Source organism: Echinops telfairi, unplaced genomic scaffold (assembly GCF_000313985.2).
Source record: "Echinops telfairi isolate 266 unplaced genomic scaffold, ASM31398v2 ScPeMD7_2;HRSCAF=8, whole genome shotgun sequence".
NCBI lineage: Eukaryota > Metazoa > Chordata > Mammalia > Afrosoricida > Tenrecidae > Echinops > Echinops telfairi.
The window spans coordinates 12567700-12575845 of record NW_022103898.1 but is presented as its reverse complement, the minus strand read 5'-3'; the positions used below and the strand labels follow the sequence as shown (position 1 = coordinate 12575845).

The 8146-nt window shown below is 50.8% G+C and overlaps 1 protein-coding gene across 2 annotated transcripts in view; it reads left to right on the top strand.

Annotated features, from left to right (window-relative positions):
* The window catches only part of NFAM1 (NFAT activating protein with ITAM motif 1), a 171150-nt gene that overhangs the window by 132338 nt on the left and 30666 nt on the right, over positions 1–8146 (top strand). The window lies entirely within an intron of this gene.

Here is an 8146-nt window from a genome sequence, read left to right as displayed (position 1 = left end):
ACGGATGACGCAGCCTTGTCTGCTGACAGCGAGGAGGGCTCGAAGCCCTTGCGGACGAAGATCAAGGATTGCAGCCTTCACTATGGGCCAAAACTCCACGTGAAGAAAACCAAAATCACAGCGGAACCAATAGGTAATATCATGATAAATAGAGAAAAGATAGCAGTTGTCAAAGATTTCATATTGCTTTCACCCACAGCTTCAGCCTTTCCTCCATGTATCATGACGTTATCGACTGGTCCGGTTGTGAGGATTTGGGTCTTCCTTGCATTGAGTTGTCATCCATCGTGAAGGCTACAATCCTTGATCTTCATCAGCAAGTGCTTCAAGTTCTCTTCACTTTCAGCACCCAAGTCTGTATCATCTGCAGATCACAGGTTGTTAATAAGCCTTCCTCCAATCCTGGTGCCCCATGCGTCTTCATATATTCCAGCTTCGATCGTGATTTTCTCAGCGCACAGATTGAACAAGTATGGTGAGAGGCTACAACCCTGACGCACAACTTTCCTGATTTTAAAGCACGCAGTATTCCCTTGTTCTGTTCGCACAACTGCCTCTGGATCCGCGTGTAGGTTCCTCGTGAGCACCGTGAAGCGTTCTGGGATTCCCTTTCTTCTCAAGGGGATCCACAGGGTGTTACGGTCCACACAGTCAAATGCCTTGGCATCGTCAATGAAACACAATAATCATCCTTCTGGTCTTCTCTGCTTTGAGCCAAGGTCCATCTGACATCAGCAAAGATATTCTTTGTTCCACGTCCTCTTCTGAATCCGGCCTGAACTGCTGGCAGTTCCCTGTCAAAGTACTGCCGCAACCATGGTTCAACGATCTTAAGTAAAATTTCACTTGTGTGTGATATCAATGATATCGATCTGTAGTTTGAGCATTCTGCTAAGTCACTTTTCTTTGGAATGGGCACAAATACGGATCTCCTCCAGTCCGTTGGCCTGGCGGCTGTCTTCCAAATTTCCTGGCATAGATGAGTGAGTGATTCCAGTGCTGCTTCAACTTCCTGAAACATTTCAATGGGTATTGGTGTGAAAACCAAAATAGAGGGATGCACTCTGTTGGGTCACCTTTATTTGGAATGGGTATAAATATGGATCTCTTGCAGTCAATTGGGCAGGTAGCTGTCTTCCATATTTCTTGGCACGGATGAGTGAGTGCTTCCAGTGTTTCATCAGCTGGTTGAAAGATTCCAATTGATACCCTGTCAGTTCCCGGAGCCCCGTTTTTGACTAATAGCTTCAGCGCAGCTTGGCCTTCTTCCTTCAACACCATTGGTTTTTGATCACAGGCTACCTCTTGAAATGGTTGCATGTCCACCAGTTCTTTTGGAACAGTGATTCTGTGTACTCCTTTCATCTCCTTTTGCTGCCTCCTGCATCGCTCAGTGTCTTGCCCATAGATAGAAACTTTCAATATTGCAACCCGGGCTTTAATTTTTTTTCCCCAGTTCTTTCAGCTCAATATATGCTGAGCGTGCCCTTCCTTTTTTGACTCACTGGCTGACTTCGGATAGATCCTGACTGAAAGTGAATACCATAAATGTTTACTTGTGCTTTATGGACCATGCAAAAGCACGTGACTGTGTGGATCATGACATGCTATGGAGAGCATGGAGAAGAATGGGAATTCCAGAACACGTCGTTGTGCTCATGCAGAACCCGTACATGGACCGAGAAATAGTCAGCCCAACAGAGCAAGGGAATCGATCCTGCATGATTGAAAGTGAGGAAAGGTATGCGTCAGGGTTGTATCTACGCTCGTCATATTTATTCAGTCTGTCTGCTGAGCAAATAATGCAAAACATTGGACTGTGTGAAGGAGAAAGGGGCGTCAGGATTGGAGGAAGGCTTAGTGCCTAGGAATAACCTGCACTGTGCAGATGCCATGCCTTGCTTGCTGGGAGTGAGGAGCAACTGAAGTGCTGGCTTATGGAGATCAAGGGTTGCAGCCTTCAGCATTAAGCACAGTTCAATGTAAAGGAAACTGATGTCCTCACAACTGGACCAACAGACAACCTTCTGATGAGCCGAGAAAAGATCGAAGTTGTCAAAGACGGCCTCTTGCTTGGGTTTACAATCAGCGCTCTTGGAAGCAGCAATCAAGCGAGCCAATGACGCACTGCAGTGGGTGGATCTGCTGCACAAGCCCTCTTTATGTTGTTGAAGAGCAGAGATGTCCTTTGGAGGACAAGACTGCGCCTGACGCAAGTCAAGATATTTCCAATCACCTCATATGCGTGTCAAAGCTGGACAATGAACAAGGAAGGCCGAAAGAAGACACGAAGCATTTAATGATCGTGCTGGCAAAGAATACTGCAAAGTCCATGTGCTAGTGCGGGTAGACTAGAGAAACAAATCTAGGGAGACTCATATGTGTGTAAGAGAGAGCTTTATATAAAAGAGCAATTGCATATTAAGAAAACATCTCAGCCAATTCCAGATCAAGTCCATACGTCTGATATTAGCCCATATGTCCAATACCAGTCTGTAAATTCCTCTTCAGACTCACACAACATATGCCATGATGCCAAATGCAGGAAGATCACAGGCGGGGACATGGAAAATCTTGTGGATCCAGTGGCAGTGGAACCATCTCAGCGCTGGTGTGGGTCTCCACGTGGCTCCTCCAGATGCAGAGCTCCGGCTCCATCAGCGTACCTCCATGTGGCTTGTCAACAGGCAGGTGAAGCAGAGAGAGTGTGTGCTCTGCCTCCAGGGAGCAAATACAGGAGTTCCCAGAATCCTCAGGAAAAGGCCATGCCCACACAGAGGCCTTACTGGCTATGACCTAATTGATAGGATATACTTCACCTCCTTGGTCAAGTTGACAGGAGAGGGTGTCACTGCCCACAGTCCGTGACTGCAGAACACAAACTAGAAAATCTGTCTTGGAAGAAGTGTAGCTTCTTAGAAGTGAGAAACAGAGAGATTTTGTCCCATGTGTTTTGGGCGTGTTATCGGGAGACCACTCCCTGGGAAAGGACATCATGCTTGGGATGTAGTAGGTTAGCAAAAACAAAGATGACGGCCAAGGAGACAGGTAGACACAGTGGCTGCAGCCACGGGCTCAAACGTAACAATTGTGGGAGCGGCACAGGATCTGGCAGTGTTTTGTTCTACCACGCAGAGGGTCTCTGTGCGTCAGAACCAACACCACAGCATCCAGCAGCAACAGCATCCTTTACTTCCAAGTTCATTCTGACCCGGGATTGTAATCCTGACTCCATAATCGTGAGTCTGGTCTGTGAGTTCCGTGGGTCCCATGCCACCAACGATCAGGTGCACCAGCAGTGAAGGCATGGGTGGGATGGCCAGTGTCTGAATTGGTCGAATGGTTGGCGGGTAGGCCTGTCTGACCTCTGCCTCACAGGAACAGCTTTGGGCCGGTGCTCCTGCCCATCTCTCTCCTGAACTTAAGGGCGATTTGATGTCCCCATGTCACAATATATAAGGACACTGAGACCTTCCAAAGCCAAAACAGTGCTCAGCTCCTTCACAGCCCGACTGCTGTCAGTTGTCCGTGGTGCCCTGCTCCCAAACCAAGCTCAGTGCCACGGAGTCACCTCTGATGCACGGCAACCTTGTGGGCCAGGGCAGAACTGCGCCTGTGGCTCTCCCAGGCTGTCACTCCTTATGGAAGCAGAAAGTTGCCACATTGCTCAATGGCTCTTCCAGCCCTGGGCCCGGCCCTCAAACTCCATCTTGGGGCCCTGCTGGGTAGCGGGAGCCAGCCACGTCCCCACCACCAAGCCTTCATCCCTTCTCCACCCTTGTCCTGGAAGGCATCCTTGCAGGTCTTCGTCTGGAAACCTCCTACCTGTCTGCCAAGATCAAACTCACAGGCTGCCTTTTCTGCCCTGCCCCAGGTCCTGACCACCCCAGTTTTCCAGCCGTCAGGGGTATGTGCTTGTGGTTCGAAGCGTGCAGGAATGACCCTATGTCCACGGTCTCGGCGGGGGGCCAGGGGGTATAACTGAACTCAGTGGGGGCAGGTGAGGGTAAGGGCAGAGTTACAGAATAAACAACATTCTGTTGCGGTACGTAGACTTCAAAGCGTGGTGCTGGCAAAGACTAGCGGCCGTCCCTCCAACTGCCCAAAGAATCCGAGAAGGAAAGCAACCAGAAGGCTCCTTAGAGTCCGGCGGCAAGACTTTGTCATGCTGACTCTGAATAAGGGCTCAGCAAGCCCGTGGGTAGAAAGGGACAGCACGGTGATAAAATGCAGGTTGCCCCCAGTTTATCATTGAGTCAAGCTCTGACAAAGCACACGGAGAACCATCAGAGACCCGGGAGCCTGGCAGCGTCGTGGGAAGACGTGTTGGGAAAATGCATAAAGGGGATATGGGAAATATCGCAAAGTTCCATGAAAACGCTCCAAGCCTTTGATCAGGATAACATGACGGAAGAGTGGTGGAAACCCCGCGTATATGGCAAGAACAGGGAATTCCGAACCTGATGTGGCGTCAGTGTGGACCAGCTGGAATCAGTGTGATCAGGTAGAAGGGGAATGGACAGAGCAGGACTTAATAGGTTTTAAAGAGGAAGAAGTGCTGAAGAAGAAAGAAATCATGAGGTAGAGGAAAGACAGAAGTTGTTCCAAAATTATATATATAGAGAAAGGATTAACTGGAGCTTTTCTAAATGAATTCAGGGCCTTCGGCTGCTTGAAAACGTGGATCCAAATGCTGATCGCTTTGCTACAGTTGCGGGGCAGATCCAGGAAACAGTGAGCTGTGGCCATAGAAGAAATGAAGGAAAAAACGAAAAAGATCAAACTGACCACTCCCGCTGCTTCTCTAACTGTAAACACCGCCCCCGTTTGAGCAAGACACCGGAACTGCCTGGCTCCAACCTCAAGCAAGGTGCGCGTCAGGGTTGCATCCTCTGGCCCCGCTTGTTGGGTCCGCACGCTGAACAAGTACTGTGAGAGGCTGCACAAGCTGGAGAAGAACAGGGCATCCGGGTTGGAAGGCGACTCGGTAACAAACTGCGGCAGGTAGATGCGCAGCCTTGCTGCTGCAAGTCAAGAGGACTTGAAGCACTCACGGGTGAAGCCCAAGGACCACACCCCTTCGGTGTGGATCACGCCGCAGCGTGAAGAAAGCAAAGATCCTAAGGTGAGCCAGCAAGCAACGTCACGAGAAACGGAGCAAAGATTGAAGCGGTAATGGGTTTCCTGTTACTCGGGTCCATCAGGAATGCCCAGGGAAGCAGCATCAAACCCAAGGGCATGTTGCGTTGGGCAAATCTGCTGCAAAAGAGCTTCTGAATGTGCTGGAAAGGCAACGATGTCACTCGGAGGACTGAGAGGCATTAGGCCCATGCCATGATCTTTTTAATCGCCTCATACGCATGTGCAAGTTGGACACTCCATTTAGAAGACCAAAAAAGATGGGATGCACTTGAATTAGGGTACTGGCAAAAAAAACCAAACAAAACCCTCAATGTACCATAGACTGCCAGAAGAACAAATACATATGTCTTGAAAGGACAGCCAGGATGCTCCTTAGACAAGGATGGTGAGACTTCAGCTCACATCCATTTGGCCTGAATGTCAGGAAGGACCAGTTCCTGGAGGACCCCATGCTTGGTACAATAGAGGGTCAGCAGACAAGAGGAGGGCCCTCAAGGAGGTGGATGGACACGGTGGCTGCAGCAACGGCACGTTGAGAGGCTGGCTGTGTTTTGTTCGGTAGCACGCAGGCTTGCCTAGGAGTCCAGATGGAATCTATGGCACCTGACAACAAAATGCATTAACCTAAACCATAGCTGTAAGTATGTGTGTAATGTTTCCAGCCTTCAAAAACACATAAAGATCATATTTACTTGACTGTATTATTCAGAAACCCTGGTGGCTCAGTGGGTTATACACTGGGCTGCTAACTGCAAGGTCAGCAGTTCAAAACCACCAGCCTCTGTAAAGGGAGAAAGAGGAGGCTTTTTGCTCCTGTAAAGATCTATCTTCTCAGAAGACCACAGAGCCGTTCCCCGCTGCCCTATACAGTGGCATGGGCCATAATTGACTCTATGACAACAAGCTTATAGTTTTTTGATTTTTTAAAAATCATTTTATGCGGGGCTCGGACAGCTCTTATCAGAATCCATCCATCCATTGTGTCAAGCACGTTTGTACACCCATTGCTATCATCATTCGCAAAACATCCTCCACCATCATCATTTTCAAACCATTTTCTTTCTACTTGAGCAGCTCATTTCCCTCCCTCACGAACCCTTGATTTTTTTTCATGTCTTATACTGACCGCTGTCTCCACCCACTTTTCTGTTGTCCATTCTCTGGGAGGGGGTTTATATGTAGATCATTGTGATTGGTTCCCCCTTTCTGCCCCACCCCATCCTCTTCCCCACCTGGTATCCATACTCTCATTATTGGTCCTGAGGGGTTTATCTGTCCTGGGTTCCCTGTGTTGCAAGCTCTTATCTGTACCAGTGTACATGCTCTAGTCTAGCCAGATTTGTAAGGTAGAATTGAGGTCATGATAGTGGGGGGAAGGAAGCATTAAAGAACTGGAGGAAAGGTGTATGTTTCATCAGTGCTGTACTGCACTCTGACTGGCTTGTCTCTTCCTTGTGACTCTTCTGTAAGGGGATGTCAATTGTCTCCATGCCTCGTTCCCCTCATTCACATTGATATGATGTTTTTGTTCTGGGTCTTTGTAATTTTGGTTTTTGAAGGGGGGGGCGGGGAAGGTCACAATAATGAAAACTATAAAGAGCAAAGCAAAACCCAAAAACTATGAAGCATCTGTCTTTTGTCAGAACCTAGTTAGGACCATGCCTTGACGATGCAAGCCCCTCACTAGTCAGGGATGCCTGGAGAGGGTGGGTGAGAGCTAGGGAGCCTCCAGGGGATGGATTGGCACAGCGACTGCAAGAATGCCCACACACACACTAACTGTCATGAGACTGGCACAGGACTGCTCAGCTCTGACGTAAGAGATGTGGCCACCAGGCCGTGCACACTCAACAGCTAGCAAGAAGGAACCAATGTCCACCCTGCGGAGGTGGGCTGTGTAGGGAGAGTCAGAGGGACACCCATAGAGAGAGGGTCCAGGGGCAGATGGCTCACCTGCACTGGCTAGAGAGGGAAACCGTGGGAGGGAGGGGAGGGATGGAGAAGCCGGGGTGAAAGTGATCCGGGAGCCATCCCCAGAGAGAAGGCAGGGAGGGGTTCTTGGGTTGACAGGCAGACGCTGTTCTATTTTAAAAGGAGGCTGCGCAGGGAGGGGCGGGGTCACCCATCCCAGGACGCGACGCAGGTAAGCCTTGTGGTGGCCACGTCTTTCTCCCGCCTTTCGATGAGCGGCCAGGCTCCATGGGGGAAGGAGGTCTCCGGAGGAGACTGGGGCACATCCTCCTGCGGCGCCATGCCGATCCTGTGCGCGTCCTGTCCCAATGCAAACGCCCACAGAGCCACTCCCGCTCCGCCTTGAGTTTCCACGGCAACGTTCTGGGTCCCACCCCCACCCCCACCTCTCTAGGGCGGGTCTCTTTCTTTTCCTGGGCTGCTCCCCTCTGCCAGCCCTTGGGACCAACTCCTCCCAGCTCCGGAGTGCCCCCTCCCCTCCAGAACGTGCTTTCCTGGGATGGGAACCCGCCCCGCTCCCAACCCCCTTCTTTTAAGGTTCCTTTGGGAAGGGAAGATTCTCCGAGACTCAGAGCGGGCATCTCGGGGGCGGCAGAACTGCAGGGGAGCTGGCCATTCTTCTGGCTGGATCCCAGCCTCTCCAGAATGCCTGCCCAGGGCCAGGTGTCACGCTGAGGCAGGGGACGAGGGCAGAGGGCAATAGAGTGGCCGGTTCAAACGCAAACTCGCGGTGGGCGGGCTCTCGCGCCCCACTCCCACCTCACCAGTCCTTCCACCGCCTCCCACCCCATCCTGATGGCCCTCTTCTGGGGGAAAAACAATCCCATCGCGACTCATCGCGACGCCAGGTTACAGAATAGAGCTACCTCTTAGGGCTTTCAAGGCTGCAGTCTTTATAGAAGGAAATTGCCCGGTCTTTCCTGCGCAGAGCAACCGATGAGTTACAATCACCCACCTTTGGGTTCATGGCTAAGCACTCAATCGCTGTGCCACCGGGCGTCCCTCTTCGGACCCAGCCCCTCACTCCCCCCCC